At 44.6% G+C, this 18545-nt stretch overlaps 1 protein-coding gene across 1 annotated transcript in view; it reads right to left on the bottom strand.

Moving 5' to 3' along the window:
* Window positions 1–13013, bottom strand: part of LOC110529049 (semaphorin-3D) — a 131538-nt gene extending 118525 nt beyond the window's left edge. Inside the window, exon 1 of the mRNA XM_036984222.1 lies at window positions 12843–13013. The gene's annotated coding sequence lies outside the window, so the exon portion shown is untranslated. The remainder of the gene's footprint in view (window positions 1–12842) is intronic.
* Between the last annotated feature and the right edge of the window lie 5532 nt (window positions 13014–18545).

Below are 18545 nucleotides of genomic sequence, written 5' to 3'. Positions count from 1 at the left end.
ACTCTCTCCAGATTAATACTCTCTCCAGATTGCCACTCTCTCCAGATTGCCACTCTCTCCAGAATAATACTCTCTCCAGATTAATATTCTCTCCAGATTGCCACTCTCTCCAGATTAATACTCTCTCCAGATTGCCACTCTCTCCAGATTAATACTCTCTCCAGATTGCCAATCTCTCCAGATTAATACTCTCTCCAGATTGCCACTCTCTCCAGATTGCCACTCTCTCCAGATTAATATTCTCTCCAGATTAATACTCTCTCCAGATTGCCACTCTCTCCAGATTGCCACTCTCTCCAGATTAATACTCTCTCCAGATTGCCACTCTCTCCAGATTGCCGCCCTCTCCAGATTGATACTCTCTCATACCTGCTCTCTCCAGATTGCTACTCTCTCCATAAAACTCACAATTATAAACTTAATTTCTGTCTCTAAACCTGTGTTTTATTTCTTAATTTTTCAGTAACAACATAACACTTTCACATGTGGATTTGAATACAGTGTGTGCTCCCACATCTGCAGATAACATTCCATATATGATAAAGAATGTGTTATCTGTCAAATGAAAGATAATATTTGATCTGGCAGGTGTTCCAGGACCATGGTCTTTAGTAAACAGAACACCTGATAGTAAAACACTTTCCTTTCAGTTGATCAACAAAACATGAAGACCAACAGCATTTCACCTGTGGACTTTTTCTGGAGGCTAAAACCCTCACCCTTTAACTCAGCTGTTGAGCAGGGGGTAATTATAGACAATTATCACTGAACACCCCAAAACAAAAAATACCTGAGCCTTAGGACCATGCCTCAGGACTACCTGGCCTGATGTCTCCTGGCTGTCCCCAGTCCACCTTGTCAAGCCGCAGCTCCAGTTTCAACTGTTTTGCCTGCGGCTATGGAACCCTGACCTGTTCACCAGACGTGCTACCTTGTCCCGGACCTGCTGTTTTTTTTCTACCCTCTCGCCCCTCCCTCCTCTCTCTCTCTACCGCACCTACTGTGTTGTCTCGACCACTGAATGCTCGGCTATGAACATTTACTCCTGAGATGCTGACCTGTTGCACCCTCAACAACCACTGTGATTATTATTTGACCCTGCTGGTCATCAATGAATGTTTGAACATCTTGAAAAACGATGTACTCTTATAATCTCTACCCAGCACAGCCAGAAGAGGACTGGCCTCCCCTCAAAGCCTGGTTCCTCTCTACCCGGCACAGCCAGAAGAGGACTGGCCACCCCTCAAAGCCTGGTTCCTCTCTACCCGGCACAGCCAGAAGAGGACTGGCCACCCCTCAAAGCCTGGTTCCTCTCTAGGTTTCTTCTTAGGTTCCTGCCTTTCTAAGGAGTTTTTCCTAGCCACCGTGCCTCTGCATTGCTTTTCTGTTTGGGGTTTTAGGCTGATGTTTCTGTACAGTACTTTGTGACATCTGCTGATGTAAAAAGGGCGAGAGAGAGAGATCTCCTGTAAGTAGTCAATCAGTAGCTCTAACCCGTGGTCTGTGAACGAGATGACAGACTGATCCGTATCTGTCGTCACCTGGACATGGACTCAACAACAGACAGACCAGACCACATTCACCACTTCAACATGGACATACTGATCCGTATCTGTCGTCACCTGGACATGGACTCAACAACAGACAGACCAGACAACATTCATCACCTCAACATGGACAGACTGATCCGTGTCTGTCGTCACCTGGCATTACAGACCAGGCCCGAGCAAAGAGTTCCAGACACACAATTGAAGGGTAACACCTCAGCTGAGAATGACAACATAAAACCTATGAGAGATATCACTCCCGACAGCCCAGTTTAGACTAAAGCTGTGAAGGTTAAGTTAGTTTAAATACTAAAGGTGATGAAGGCCATGTGACACACTCAAAATGGAGTGAAAACAATACCATAGTAGTCTCAATCAACACATTCATTTGTTTATATCTAGTAATTTCAAGTCACAGACTAATGAAGACACAAAACTACCTTCCCTACCTACCTTCCATCCCTGCCTACCTTACATCCCTACCTACCTTCCATACCTACCTACCTTCCATACCTACCTACCTTCCATACCTACCTACCTTCCATCCCTACCTACCTTCCATCCCTACCTACCTACCTTCCATACCTACATACCTTCCATCCCTACCTACCTTCCATACCACCTACCTTCCATCCCTACCTACCTTCCATCCCTACCTACCTTCCACCCCTGCCTACCTTCCATCCCTACCTACCTTCCATCCCTGCCTACCTTCCATCCCTGCCTACCTACCTTCCATCCCTGCCTACCTACCTTCCATCTCTGCCTACCTTCCATCCCTGCCTACCTTCCATCACTGCCTACCTACCTTCCATCTCTGCCTACCTTCCATCCCTACCTACCTTCCATCCCTACCTACCGTCCATCCCTGCCTACCGTCCATCCCTGCCTACCTACCTTCCATCCCTGTCTACCTACCTTCCATCCCTGCCTGCCGTCCATCCCTGCCTACCTTTCCATCTAACCCTGCATGTGTATCAGTGCTGGTCTTGGACTGAAACAGGTTCCACTATTCATTTTGTGTAAAGGTACTGTTTATATTTAGGTGCAGGAACTCCTCAATCCTTCTGTGCTCATATTCTATCAGAGGAACAGGAGCTCAAGCAGTAGAACATTTTGAGGTGCCAGTACTCAAGTCCGGTGAGCTGCTGGTGCGTCTCATTATGTTTTAACAGTTGCATCATACCATTCCAGTCAGTGTGTGTCCTGTGTGAGACGAGCAGCGGAAGAGAATGCCTTAACATGATCCAGCTACTTTTTGTAATTGCGTCTGTTGTATCAACGGAAGGAACAGGCCAATAGCTTTGCTCTTGCACTGTCTAGAGAGAGAGGGGACACTAGTGACATGGTTGGGTGGTCTCTCTGTCTCTCTCTCTCTCTCTCTCTCTCTGTCTCTCTCTCTCTCTCTCTCTCTCTCTGTCTCTCTCTCTCTCTCTCTCTGTCTCTCTCTCTCTCTCTCTCTCTTTCTGTCTCTCTCTCTCTCTTTCTGTCTCTCTCTCTCTCTCTCTCTCTCTCTCGCACGCACGCACGCACACAGGAAACAGCAGGAAAGGAAGGAACACAAAATAAACAGTGCGTGTAACATCCCAATAACCACAAAGCCTTGACTGGACTGTCATGTAACATGCACTTGCTAATGTTATTACACCTTCCCAATACAAGCTTTGTTCACACACAGCAAACGACAACCACTCCTGAGAACGTCCCACTTCCTCTCTTTATGTCCAGCGAGAACCAGTGGACAGAACGTACCCATACCCCAGCCCTACCCTAAGGAAACAGGATACAGGGAGTAGTACTACAGATGCGATATCTTAATTTGACTCAGTTTCTCACAGAAGGAAAATAATTCTGCATGTAATGTGAAATATGATGTGGATTATAATTAATGGACATTTTTTTTGGTAGGGTTTGATACATTTTTTTAAATGGTAATTACAAACTTTAGAAGTTTTAATTTCCTGAAACATCATGATGATCAAATTAAGATGCAACATATGTATAAGTGGGTGGTGAGGTTTTGTATTATATTATTAACATGTCAGCTGGTCTGGTTTATATCACAACTGTATAAACACATGATGTATAGAAACATGCCTTAATAACCCAGAGAGGAAACGAGGAGGAATGTATATGTTAGTCACCTAATCGCTCTACATAAAGTATACTGTAACCAATCTGAGTTGGAGGAGGACATGGGACTCTATTCTTCAACGCGCTGTCACAGACACAGCTGGGAGTGTGGGGCTGAAATTCCATCTGATTGATACTTAAACATACACACGCTATGCAGCTGAATTAGGGTGTTCTCCCAATTACACTAATAAAAATAATCAATCAATTCATTTGATGAATAATTTAAACAGGAGCGTATAAAACTCTGTCATACCTATAGACAGCTGGTACACCACCTCTGACTGACTGAAACAGTCGGTACACCACCTCTAACTGAAACAGTAGGTACACCACCTCTGACGGAAACAGACAGTATACCACCTCTGACTGACTGAAACAGTCGGTACACCACCTCTGACTGAAACAGACGGTATACCACCTCTGACGGACTGAAACAGTCGGTACACCACCTCTGACTGAAACAGTCGGTACACCACCTCTGACTGAAACAGTAGGTACACCACCTCTGACTGAAACAGACAGTATACCACCTCTGACTGACTGAAACAGTCGGTACACCACCTCTGACTGACTGAAACAGTCGGTACACCACCTCTAACTGAAACAGTAGGTACACCACCTCTGACTGAAACAGACAGTATACCACCTCTGACTGACTGAAACAGTCGGTACACCACCTCTGACTGACTGAAACAGTCGGTACACCACCTCTGACTGAAACAGACGGTATACCACCTCTGACGGACTGAAACAGTCGGTACACCACCTCTGACTGAAACAGTCGGTACACCACCTCTGACTGAAACAGTAGGTACACCACCTCTGACTGAAACAGTCGGTACACCACCTCTGACTGACTGAAACAGTCGGTACACCACCTCTGACTGAAACAGTAGGTACACCACCTCTGACTGAAACAGTAGGTACACCACCTCTGACTGAAACAGTCGGTACACCACCTCTGACGGAAACAGTCGGTACACCAACTCTGACGGAAACAGTCGGTACACCAACTCTGACGGAAACAGTCGGTACACCACCTCTGACTGAAACAGACGGTATACCACCTCTGACTGAAACAGTCGGTACACCACCTCTGACTGACTGAAACAGTCGGTACACCACCTCTGACTGACTGAAACAGTCGGTACACCACCTCTGACTGAAACAGTCGGTACACCACCTCTGACTGAAACAGTCGGTACACAACCTCTGACTGAAACAGACGGAATACCACCTCTGACTGACTGAAACAGTCGGTATACCACCTCTGACTGACTGAAACAGTCGGTATACCACCTCTGACTGACTGAAACAGTCGGTATACCACCTCTGACTGACTGAAACAGTCGGTATACCACCTCTGACTGAAACAGTCGGTACACCACCTCTGACTGAAACAGTCGGTACACCACCTCTGAAACAGTCGGTACACCACCTCTGACTGAAACAGACGGTATACCACCTCTGACTGACTGAAACAGACGGTATACCACCTCTGACTGACTGAAACAGTCGGTATACCACCTCTGACTGACTAAAACAGTCGCTATACCACCTCTGACTGACTGAAACAGTCGGTATACCACCTCTGACTGACTGAAACAGTCGGTATACCACCTCTGACTGACTGAAACAGTCGGTATACCACCTCTGACCTAAACAGTCGGTACACCACCTCTGACTGACTGAAACAGTCGGTACACCACCTCTGACTGACTGAAACAGTCGGTACACCACCTCTGACTGACTGAAACAGTCGGTATACCACCTCTGACTGAAACAGACGGTATACCACCTCTGACTGAAACAGACGGTATACCACCTCTGACTGAAACAGTCGGTACACCACCTCTGACTGAAACAGTCGGTATACCACCTCTGACTGACTGAAACAGACGGTACACCACCTCTGACTGAAACAGACGGTACATCACCTCTGACTGAAACAGTCGGTATACCACCTCTGACTGAAACAGACGGTACACCACCTCTGACTGAAACAGACGGTATACCACCACTGACTGAAACAGACGGTATACCACCTCTGACTGACTGAAACAGACGGTACACCACCTCTGACTGAAACAGACGGTACACCACCTCTGACTGAAACAGACGGTATACCACCTCTGACTGAAACAGACGGTACACCACCTCTGACTGAAACAGTCGGTACACCACCTCTGACTGAAACAGACGTTATACCACCTCTGACTGAAACAGTCGGTACACCACCTCTGACTGACTGAAACAGTCGGTACACCACCTCTGACTGAAACAGACGGTACACCACCTCTGACTGAAACAGACGGTATACCACCTCTGACTGAAACAGTCGCTACACCACCTCTGACTGAAACAGTCGGTACACCACCTCTGACTGAAACAGTCGGTACACCACCTCTGACTGAAACAGTCGGTACACCACCTCTGACTGAAACAGTCGGTACACCACCTCTGACTGAAACAGTCGGTACACCACCTCTGACTGAAACAGTCGGTACACCACCTCTGACTGAAACAGTCGGTACACCACCTCTGACTGAAACAGTCGGTACACCACCTCTGACTGAAAAAGACGGTAAAAAACGGTTAAATTAAATATTTGAAATAGCATGTTTTAAATCAATTAAATCAAAATATACAACTGAGACGTTTAGGAAATAAACACTTCATAGCTTTCCTCATCGAAGGGAAAACAGGGGTACTTGATACCTACAGTCTCTCTGATTTTTAACTTCCTCCCCCCTATCTTTCACTCTCTTTCATTCTCCTCCTCTCTCACGCTCTCTCTCTCAACCCATCTCTCTCTCTCGCCCTCCTTAGGCAGCAGTCTGACACATACTGAAACAATGAGAAGGACCCAGGACCCCGTCTTGACTATAAACCACCCAGCAGCATCTATCTCCCTCTGTCTTTCCTACAGGCCCACAGTGCCTTGGTCTTGCAGTGTTTAAAGAGGCAATATGATATGTTTTATAAACAAAAGAGACAATATAGTTTTATAGATAATGTTACATATTCAATATGTTCTACTGGTTCTAGATTTACACTCTGACTGTAGGACCTGAACTAGAAAGACAATACAACATGTAATACTCATCCCTTCATCACACCCCCTTCATCTCGCTCTCTCTCTCTCTCTCTCCTCCTCTCTCTCTCCTCCCCTCCCTCCCTCCCTCCCTCCCTCCCTCCCTCCCTCCCTCATCTCTCTCCCTCTCTCCCTCCCTCCCTCATCTCTCTCTCACTCTTTCTGCCCCCCTCTCCCTCCCTCCCTCATCTTTCTCTCCCTCCCCCTTTATCTCTCTCTCGCTCTGTCCCCCTCTCCCTCCCCCCTCATCCTTCTCTCGCTCTTTCCTCAGCCTTCCCTCTCTTTCCACTGCAGATCTGTCAGTCTGCTGTGAGGAGAACCAGACCCAGAGCTCTACCCTGTTGTGAGGAGAACCAGACCCGGAGTTCTACCTAGTCCCTGACGGCGTAGAAGCAAGCCAGAGGGAGGTAGCTGGGGCATGGGGAGGGGGGTGGAGGGATGGAGTGCTGGGAGAGATATAGGGAGGGTAAGATCAGAGAGCTGGTCCCATGAGATGTGCATGGGACCTCTGGGTTAATTTGAGGAACAAAACCTGCCGCCCAGTGTGCTTCGCTGACTAGCAATAGAGGACTGGAGGTGTCCCAACAGACAGACTGACCTCCAGCCTAGCCTCTAGATTCAGACCCCTCAAAGTCCATTCTAAGTCCGGCTCACCCTCAGGCTGTGTCCTATATTGTGCCCTACTTTTGACCAGGGTCGTATAAGGCTCTAGTCAAAAGTAGTGCACTAAATAGGTACTATTGTGGTATTTTTGACACATTTTCAGACCCTCTCAGCCCAGCCTCAGACTAGCCTGTAACCTCTGAGCCCTGGCACAGTCCCGTTAGGTAAAATCAATCAACTGGACCTGGAGAGGAAGAGAACACATCAGCAGGTTCTGGTCACCGGGTTCTGGTTCTAATACACCGGAGACCTCTCAGTAACATGTAACATCGTTTATTGGATAAGGACAGATCATCTCTCAACGTGGCAGTTTTTAAATATCTCAGTCTTTGTGTTGATGAGGGAATGGTGTAACACTGTACATATGTTACAACTCACGTTACAACACCCGAGCCCCTACAAGTAGTTATTGCCTATGACTAGCTCAGATCTGGCTGTAGTCTCTATTATCATGATGAAACTACACGTCAGAGACAAAGAGGAGGAAATAGGGGGGAGAGAGTGAAGACCATTGTATTGATCCTCCCACTCCGTCTGCCGAATTCTTTCTCTTTGCTCTTGTTTTCCTTTAATAGGATGTCGGTGGGCGGAGCCGGGAGGGTCGTCAGCGAAATGAGACCATTAAAAAGTTTGGGGTCACTTTGAAATGTCCTTGTTTTTGAAAGAAAAGCAAAATGTTTTGTAAATAAATTGTCGATTTTTAAATAACATCAAACTGGTCAGAAATACAGTGTAGACATTGTTAATGTTGTAAATGACTATTGTAGCTGCTTGTTCACGGTAAACACAAAGCATATTGGGACATGTTGGTTGTGGCAGCAGGGTAGCCCAGTGGTTAGAGTGTTGGACTAGTAATTGGAAGGTTGCAAGTTCAAACCCCTGAACAGGCAGTTAACCCACTGTTCCTAGGCACTTATTGAAAATAAGAATTTGTTCTTAACTGACTTTGTTTTACCTTCTTAAATAAAGGTTAAATAAAATAAAAAATGTGTTGTAAACGATGTTCAAACAGTCTTGAAGGCTGTGTAGCTCCTGGGAATGATTCCCCACTGATGAATAGACAGCACTTTAAACATCTGTCTCTTTATGTCAAACAGACACTCAAACAGACACTCAAACAGACACTCAAACAGACACTCAAACAGACACTCAAACAGATATAGTGATAATTCCATCACGATGTCACCCTAGAATAGAGATTGTAAACGTGAGAAGAGATATATTTTGTTGTACCATTTTTGACATAAGCAGAGGGACACAATTCTGTTTCTCACAAAAATGGACGACAAAGTAGACATTCTATTCTCATTCAGTTCTATTGATACTCAATATCAACTCAGAAATGCGTTTCAATTTCAAACAATGACTTGGAATATGTAGATAACAGGACTTCGAGTATGGGAGGATAAAAATAAATCAATGTTCATCGGGTATATCAGGTCGGCTATTGTTTGCTACCTTGTGGCCGAGGCAGCTCAGTTACCGTTGGAGCAGGGCACCAGCCAGATAAGCATTGTGAAGTGTGAACACTGCACTGGAGCACCCACTGAGAGAGTGAAGTACCTGGCTAGATGTTCTCTACAGTAGAGAGTGAAGTACCTGGCTAGACATTCTCTACAGTAGAGAGTGAAGTACCTGGCTAGATGTTCTCTACAGTAGAGAGTGAAGTACCTGGCTAGATGCTCTCTACAGTAGAGAGTGAAGTACCTGGTTAGATGTTCTCTACAGTAGAGAGTGAAGTACCTGGCTAGATGCTCTCTACAGTAGAGAGTGAAGTACCTGGTTAGATGTTCTCTACAGTAGAGAGTGAAGTACATAGAGACTCTGTAGTGAAGTACCTGGCTAGATGTTCTCTACAGTAAAGAGTGAAGTACATAGAGACTCTGTAGTGAAGTACCTGGCTAGATGTTCTCTACAGTAGAGAGTGAAGTACCTGGCTAGATGCTCTCTACAGTAGAGAGTGAAGTACCTGGTTAGATGTTCTCTACAGTAGAGAGTGAAGTACCTGGCTAGATGCTCTCTACAGTAGAGAGTGAAGTACCTGGTTAGATGTTCTCTACAGTAGAGAGTGAAGTACCTGGTTAGATGTTCTCTACAGTAGAGAGTGAAGTACATAGAGACTCTGTAGTGAAGTACCTGGCTAGATGTTCTCTACAGTAAAGAGTGAAGTACATAGAGACTCTGTAGTGAAGTACCTGGCTAGATGTTCTCTACAGTAGAGAGTGAAGTACCTGGCTAGATGCTCTCTACAGTAGAGAGTGAAGTACCTGGTTAGATGTTCTCTACAGCAGAGAGTGAAGTACCTGGTTAGATGTTCTCTACAGTAGAGAGTGAAGTACCTGGCTAGATGTTGTCTACAGTAGAGAGTGAAGTACATAGAGACTCTGTAGTGAAGTACCTGGTTAGATGTTCTCTACAGTAGAGAGTGAAGAACCTGGCTAGATGTTCTCTACAGTAGAGAGTGAAGTACCTGGCTAGATGTTCTCTACAGTAGAGAGTGAAGTACCTGGTTAGATGTTCTCTACAGTAGAGAGTGAAGTACATAGAGACTCTGTAGTGAAGTACCTGGCTAGATGTTCTCCACAGTAAAGAGTGAAGTACATAGAGACTCTGTAGTGAAGTACCTGGCTAGATGTTCTCTACAGTAGAGAGTGAAGAACCTGGATAGATGCTCTCTACAGTAGAGAGTGAAGTACCTGGTTAGATGTTCTCTACAGTAGAGAGTGAAGTACCTGGCTAGATGCTCTCTACAGTAGAGAGTGAAGTACCTGGTTAGATGTTCTCTACAGTAGAGAGTGAAGTACCTGGCTAGATGTTGTCTACAGTAGAGAGTGAAGTACATAGAGACTCTGTAGTGAAGTACCTGGTTAGATGTTCTCTACAGTAGAGAGTGAAGTACATAGAGACTCTGTAGTGAAGTACCTGGTTAGATGTTCTCTACAGTAGAGAGTGAAGTACATAGAGACTCTGTAGTGAAGTACCTGGTTAGATGTTCTCTACAGTAGAGAGTGAAGAACCTGGCTAGATGTTCTCTACAGTAGAGAGTGAAGTACCTGGCTAGATGTTCTCTACAGTAGAGAGTGAAGTACCTGGTTAGATGTTCTCTACAGTAGAGAGTGAAGTACCTGGTTAGATGTTCTCTACAGTAGAGAGTGAAGTACCTGGCTAGATGTTGTCTACAGTAGAGAGTGAAGTACATAGAGACTCTGTAGTGAAGTACCTGGTTAGATGTTCTCTACAGTAGAGAGTGAAGTACATAGAGACTCTGTAGTGAAGTACCTGGTTAGATGTTCTCTACAGTAGAGAGTGAAGTACATAGAGACTCTGTAGTGAAGTACCTGGTTAGATGTTCTCTACAGTAGAGAGTGAAGTACATAGAGACTCTGTAGTGAAGTACCTGGCTAGATGTTGTCTACAGTAGAGAGTGAAGTACATAGAGACTCTGTAGTGAAGTACCTGGTTAGATGTTCTCTACAGTAGAGAGTGAAGTACATAGAGACTCTGTAGTGAAGTACCTGGTTAGATGTTCTCTACAGTAGAGAGTGAAGTACATAGAGACTCTGTAGTGAAGTACCTGGCTAGATGCTCTCTACAGTAGAGAGTGAAGTACATAGAGACTCTGTAGTGACGTACCTGGTTAGATGTTCTCTACAGTAGAGAGTGAAGTACATAGAGACTCTGTAGTGAAGTACCTGGTTAGATGTTCTCTACAGTAGAGAGTGAAGTACATAGAGACTCTGTAGTGAAGTACCTGGTTAGATGTTCTCTACAGTAGAGAGTGAAGTACATAGAGACTCTGTAGTGAAGTACCTGGCTAGATGTTCTCTACTGTGGAGAGTGAGCAGCTCTCTACATCAGAGGTTTAACATGTTTAGTCACTTTAACTATACATTCATGTACATACTACCTCAATCAGCCTGACTAACCGGTGTCTGTATGTAGCCTCTCTACTTTTATAGCTTCGCTACTGTATATAGCCTGTCTTTTTACAGTTGTTTTATTTCTTTACTTACCTGTTGTTCCCCTAATACCTTTTTTGCGCTGTTGGTTAGAGCCTGTAAGTAAGTATTTCACTGTAAGGTCTACTACACCTGTTGTATTCGGTGCACGTGACAAATAAACTTTGATTTGATGTGTCACCGACAGCATACTCAAACTCTCCAAGCATCTAGTGCTGTTTCTCTCTCTCTCTCTCTCTCTCTTTCACGCTCTCTCTCTCTCTCTCTCTCTGTTTCTCTCGCGCGCTCTCTCTCTCGCTCTCTCGCTCTGTCTCTCGCTCTCTCGCTCGCTCTCTCGCTCTGTCTCTTGCTCTCGCGCGCTCTCTCTCTCTCTCTTCATCTCTCTCTCTCTTCATCTCTCTCTCTCTCTCTCTCTCTTCATCTCTCTCTCTCTCTCTCTCTCCCTCTATCCAAGTAGGTTAAAGTATCTTTCCCCTTCTCCCTTGTTAGGTTCCGTGCCTATGTCAAACTATTATTCCAGTGGCACTGAGATAAGAGGAAAGACACAATGCAGAGATACAGTCATGGGAAAGAGAGTGAAGCAACGTAGCCACAGACACAGACGGAGGAAAGGCACAATGTAGCCACAGTCACAGACGGAGGAAAGGCACAACGTAGCCACAGTCACAGACTGAGGAAAGGCACAACGTAGCCACAGTCACAGACTGAGGAAAGGCACAACGTAGCCACAGTCACAGACTGAGGAAAGGCACAACGTAGCCACAGTCACAGATGGAGGAAAGGCACAATGTAGCCACAGACACAGACGGAGGAAAGGCACAATGTAGCCACAGTCACAGACAGAGGAAAGGCACAACGTAGTCACAGTCACAGACTGAGGAAAGGCACAACGTAGTCACAGAGGAAAGACAGAGGAAAGGCACAACGTAGCCACAGTCACAGGACTAAACAACAGTCTGACGAACAGTTTGTACAGAGGAGTCAACTGCCACAACAGGATGTCTTATAGACAATCACTGCACCTTACTCATTTCAGCCAGGACCAGAGATTTGCTTTAGGGGTGGTTCACTGTATTCTCTATGCTACTGGTTCTAAACTTGCTGTGTTATAAGCTTCAATATCTTCCATTGTAAATGGATATTCCTCGAAAATCAACATAGTAAATGTCTCAATGTAGACATTGAGCTTCTCCCTGAATCTCAGTCACACACATTGGAATATATTCGGCTGTTTACACGTTTATAAACAGAGCAAAATAAGTTGTGAAATAATTTTGGTAGGCTATTGATTGATCTAGAATAGATGTATAGCATCATCTCATAAATCATGTGCTTTACAGATTTTACCTGCCAACAATATCCTCATAGCCTGCCTCACAAAATTGAAAGAGCCGTTTCAAAAATCAAAGTTAATGTCAGAAAGTAAACTTTTCCGCAACTTACCAGACTCTTTGATTTCTGAAGATTAGTTATTCCAGTCCAAATCTAACGTAGACGGGCTCCTGATACAGTGACAGGGTGAAACGATCTGCCGCAGGGTTTGAGAAAGAGAAGCGACGTGAGATGACTCCACATTGTCGCGTTCCACACGTTATAAACAAACTCCGCATGTTGGGCTGGGATCGTGAAGGCCACTCCTCCTGTAGGTAGTCCCTCTCTCCATCATCCTCGGCTGCGCTTCCCAGCTCCCTCCCGCTCTGTCGCCAATCAAATATCTGCTCATTACACTCATGACGCACATCGAGTGGGAACAATATTATGTGTTTGTGCAGGTGTATCTAGCACATTATGATAACGTATTGGTTGGGTACTATAATAACGGGCCTAGACAAGTAATTCATTTTCTCCACATTAAATCAAGTCAAAGTTTATTTGTCACGTGCGCAGAATACAACAGGTGTAGACTACAGTGAAATGCTGAATACAACAGGTGTTAACTACAGTGAAATGCTGAATACAACAGGTGTAGTAGACCTTACAGTGAAATGCTGAATACAACAGGTGTTAACTACAGTGAAATGCTGAATACAACAGGTGTAGTAGACCTTACAGTGAAATGCTGAATACAACAGGTGTTAACTACAGTGAAATGCTGAATACAACAGGTGTAGACTACAGTGAAATGCTGAATACAACAGGTGTTGACTACAGTGAAATGCTGAATACAACAGGTGTAGACTACAGTGAAATGCTGAATACAACAGGTGTAGACTACAGTGAAATGCTGAATACAACAGGTGTAGACTACAGTGAAATGCTGAATACAACAGGTGTAGACTACAGTGAAATGCTGAATACAACAGGTGTTGACTACAGTGAAATGCTGAATACAACAGTTGTAGACTACAGTGAAATGCTGAATACAACAGGTGTAGACTACAGTGAAATGCTGAATACAACAGGTGTTGACTACAGTGAAATGCTGAATACAACAGGTGTTGACTACAGTGAAATGCTGAATACAACAGGTGTAGACTACAGTGAAATGCTTACTTACAGGCTCTAACGAAAAGTGCAAAAAAGGGGCAGGGTTATTTAATGCAGTCACTTTATCCATATCTACATGTACATACTATCTCACATCAGCCTGACTAACCGGTGCCTGTATATAGCCTCACTACTGTAAATAGCCTCGCTACTGTATATAGCCTCTCTACTGTATATAGTCTCGCTACTGTATATAGCCTCACTACTGTATATAGCCTCTCTACTGTATATAGCCTCGCTACTGTATATAGCCTCACTACTGTATATAGCCTCTCTACTGTATATAGCCTCACTACTGTAAATAGCCTCGCTACTGTATATAGCCTCCCTACTGCATATAGCCTCTCTACTGTATATAGTCTCGCTACTGTATATAGCCTCACTACTGTATATAGCCTCCCTACTGTATATAGCCTCACTACTGTAAATAGCCTCGCTACTGTATATAGCCTCACTACTGTATATAGTCTCGCTACTGTATATAGCCTCACTACTGTATATAGCCTCCCTACTGTATATAGCCTCCCTACTGTATATAGCCTCACTACTGTATATAGCCTCACTACTGTATATAGCCTCTACTGTATATAGCCTCACTACTGTATATAGCCTCACTACTGTATATAGCCTCTACTGTATATATCCTCACTACTGTATATATCCTCTCTACTGTATATAGCCTCGCTACTGTACATATCCTCGCTACTGTATATAGCCTCTACTGTATATAGCCTCTTTAATGTATATAGCCTCACTACTGTATATAGCCTCACTACTTTATGTAGCCTCACTACTGTACATATCCTCGCTACTGTATATAGCCTCTCTACTGTATATAACCTCTCTACTGTATATAGCCTCACTACTGTAAATAGCCTCGCTACTGTATATAGCCTCGCTACTGTATATAGCCTCTCTACTGTATATAGCCTCACTACTTTATATAGCCTCACTACTGTATATAGCCTCGCTACTGTAAATAGCCTCTCTACTGTATATAGCCTCGCTACTGTAATAGCCTCTCTACTGTATATAGCCTCACTACTTTATATAGCCTCACTACTGTATATAGCCTCGCTACTGTATATAGCCTCGCTACTGTATATAGCCTCTACTGTATATAGCCTCTCCACTGTATATAGCCTCACTACTGTATATAGCCTCGCTACTGTACATATCCTCGCTACTGTATATAGCCTCTACTGTATATAGCCTCTCTACTGTATATAGCCTCACTACTGTATATAGCCTTGCTACTGTATATAGCCTCGCTACTGTATATAGCCTCTCTACTGTATATAGCCTCACTACTTTATATAGCCTCACTACTGTACATATCCTCGCTACTGTATATAGCCTCGCTACTGTATATAGCCTCGCTACTGTATATAGCCTCGCTACTGTATATAGCCTCACTACTGTAAATAGCCTCGCTACTGTATATAGCCTCGCTACTGTATACAGCCTCTCTACTGTATATAGCCTCACTACTGTATATAGCCTCTCTACTGTATATAGCCTCACTACTGTATATAGCCTCACTACTGTATATAGCCTCGCTACTGTATATAGCCTCACTACTGTATATAGCCTCGCTACTGTATATAGCCTCGCTACTGTATATAGCCTCCCTACTGTATATAGCCTCGCTACTGTATATAGCCTCCCTACTGTATATAGCCTCGCTACTGTATATAGCCTCGCTACTGTATATAGCCTCGCTACTGCTATCTTTCACTGTCTTTTTACTGTTGTTTTTCTTTCTTTACTAACCTATTGTTCACCTAATACCTTTTTTTGCATGATCCCACCCTACCAATTCCAAATGATCAAAGATAGAGATATACAAAATCAAAGACATTTATAAAAATACAGGTTATATACATTTTTTTTCCCCTTGTAAATTCAACATGTAAATTGTGACTGAGGAGGACGTAGTAGAATACTCAGATTCATATAAAACCAATTCATTGATTACACTTAGAAACACACACTAACTCCGCACCGGCAACAAGTCTCCTCCTCCTCTAGTTCAGTGGATGATCCAAAACATAGAAACAGATTGACTAGATTATATCCGAATGATTCTATTCTAATAACAAACATTCCGTTATCCGGTTTCATAGACTTTGGATATCATTGCTATAGTATAGCATATCTTTTCAATTAAAATGTGTGATGAATATACTTTCAATTCAACTTGTTTGCTGAAACACAGGCGGAGGGATATTTAGGAGTAGGAAACGTTATTATCAAGACCGTAAACATAGTCTTCGTTTTTTTCCATTGTAACTATAGAAGACCGGAGTGACGGGAACCCATTCAATGGTTTGACGCTGTGAAGGAATAGGAACGTTTGAGTGGATATAACAACGCATTACAAAGTCCACATTGTAGTCAAACCTCATTGCAGAAAGGCTCTGTTATGAGAGGGCTGACCTCTAGTGGCCGTTAAAGGCAATTGTATTTTTAAGGTAAGGGAGAATGGAAGGATACAGATTAATAGTATTGACCAGCTGAGGCTGGTGGGAGGAGCTATAGGAGGAGGGGCTCATTGTAATGTATGGAATGGAATGAATGGAACGGTATGAAACACATCACACATATGGAAACCACATGTTGGACTCCGTTCCATTTATTCCAGTCCAGCCATTACAAAGAGCCCGTCCTCCTATAGCTCCTACCACCAGCCTCCGCTGGTATTGACACAAGATGATAGTGTTCAGGTGGGGCATCGCAGGGGAGAGGAATCCGTTCAGTAGCGTAAGAACATGACCCTGGGCTAAGATACTCTTTACACTATCATCCTGAGCTAAAGTGGATTAGTAAGCAGTCTAGCTCCGTAAAGCTTGGCTTGGCACGGCTCTGTTCGGGCTCAGTCGTGTGGAAAGCTCTAGAAAAGACCTAGATACCTAGACAGACCTGCTGCAAGATGCAACTGACAGAGGAGGAAGGATGCAGTTCAGGAGTATTGGCACAGGTCACTAGCAGGACTGAGAGAAGGCTCACCGGTTGTAGGATGAGTATTGGGACAGGTCACTAGCAAGACTGAGAGAAGGCTCACCTGTTGTAGGATGTGTATTGGGACAGGTCACTAGCAGGACTGAGAGAAGGCTCACCTGGTGTAGGATGTGTATTGGGACAGGTCACTAGCAAGACTGAGAGAAGGCTCACCTGTTGTAGGATGTGTATTGGGACAGGTCACTAGCAGGACTGAGAGAAGGCTCACCTGTTGTAGGGTGAGTATTGGGACAGGTCACTAGCAAGACTGAGAGAAGACTCACCTGTTGTAGGATGTGTATTGGGACAGGTCACTAGCAGGACTGAGAGAAGGCTCACCTGTTGTAGGATGTGTATTGGGACAGGTCACTAGCAAGACTGAGAGAAGACTCACCTGTTGTAGGATGTGTATTGGGACAGGTCACTAGCAGGACTGAGAGAAGGCTCACCTGTTGTAGGATGTGACAGGCAACTTGCTGTGGTGAGAACCTACTGTGGTGAGAACCTACTGTGGTGTTCCTGAGACGCCTTCCTGGAGGCATCACAGATCTCCTGGTCAGGGAAACCCACAATGGGGTACACCTGAGGGAGAGGTCATCTGGAACTAGAGTTCTACTAACATCCCAATACAATATATGGCATCCTCATCGTTATGATCAGAGGCGAGAGATTTGTAGTCTGGTCTGGTCTCAGATATGATGTACTTGAACCAACTCTTCTGACTCCCCTAACAACCTCAGGAGTTTGCTTAAGAACACACAGATCTATGAACCAGGCAAAAATAAAATAGATTTTTACCTGAATATTTTCATCTACAAAGAACGCATACACGGACACCTTCTCAAACGTCTCCAAGGGGAACTCAGGACAGTCAGTACAAACACAAACACGTGGTTTTTCCTATGCGGATAAGAGGAGACACAGGATGCTACTGTTGACAGTATTACCAGCTACAACACACTGCAGTTTACTGGACAATAGCCTTTACTTCCAAGTCCTGTTTATTCAGCTGGTATTGTGACTTATTTTGTACACAGTTGGATTAAACACATGGTGTAACAACCTAGATCACAAAAGGAGTGCCTCGAGCCACAACGTACTACTAGTACCACGTGACAGTCAGTTGGATTTAGTGAATCAGATTTCTATAGACTGGTCAGAACAGTAGAGTCGAGCAGAGCAGAGCAGAGCAGAGTAGAGCGGAGTAGAGCAGAGTAGAGCAGAGTAGAGTATAGAGTAGAGTAGAGTAGAGTGGAGTAGAGCAGAGTAGAGCAGAGTAGAGTAGAGTAGAGCAGAGTAGAGTAGAGTAGAGCAGAGTAGAGCAGAGCACAGCAGAGTACAGCAGAGTAGAGTAGAGTACAGTAGAGTAGAGTAGAGCAGAGTAGAGTAGAGCAGAGTACAGCTCAGTCCAGCTCAGTTAACATGTGATGGTAAGCTGAATATAGTGCATGAGGTTTGTGTTGCCATGGCAGGTGGGACAAGCCTTGTTGCCATGTCCATGGTAGGTGGGGCAGGTCTTGTTGCCATGTCCATGGTAGGTGGGGCAGGTCTGGTTTCCATGTCCATGGTAGGTGGGGCAGGTCTGGTTTCCATGTCCATGGTAGGTGGGGCAGGTCTGGTTTCAATGTCCATGGTAGGTGGGGCAGGTCTGGTTTCCAT

The sequence above is a fragment of the Oncorhynchus mykiss genome, chromosome 7 (genome assembly GCF_013265735.2).
Source record: "Oncorhynchus mykiss isolate Arlee chromosome 7, USDA_OmykA_1.1, whole genome shotgun sequence".
Classification (NCBI taxonomy): Eukaryota; Metazoa; Chordata; class Actinopteri; order Salmoniformes; family Salmonidae; genus Oncorhynchus; species Oncorhynchus mykiss.
Note: the sequence above shows the minus strand (reverse complement) of the source record. Positions and strands in the feature narration are given on the sequence as shown.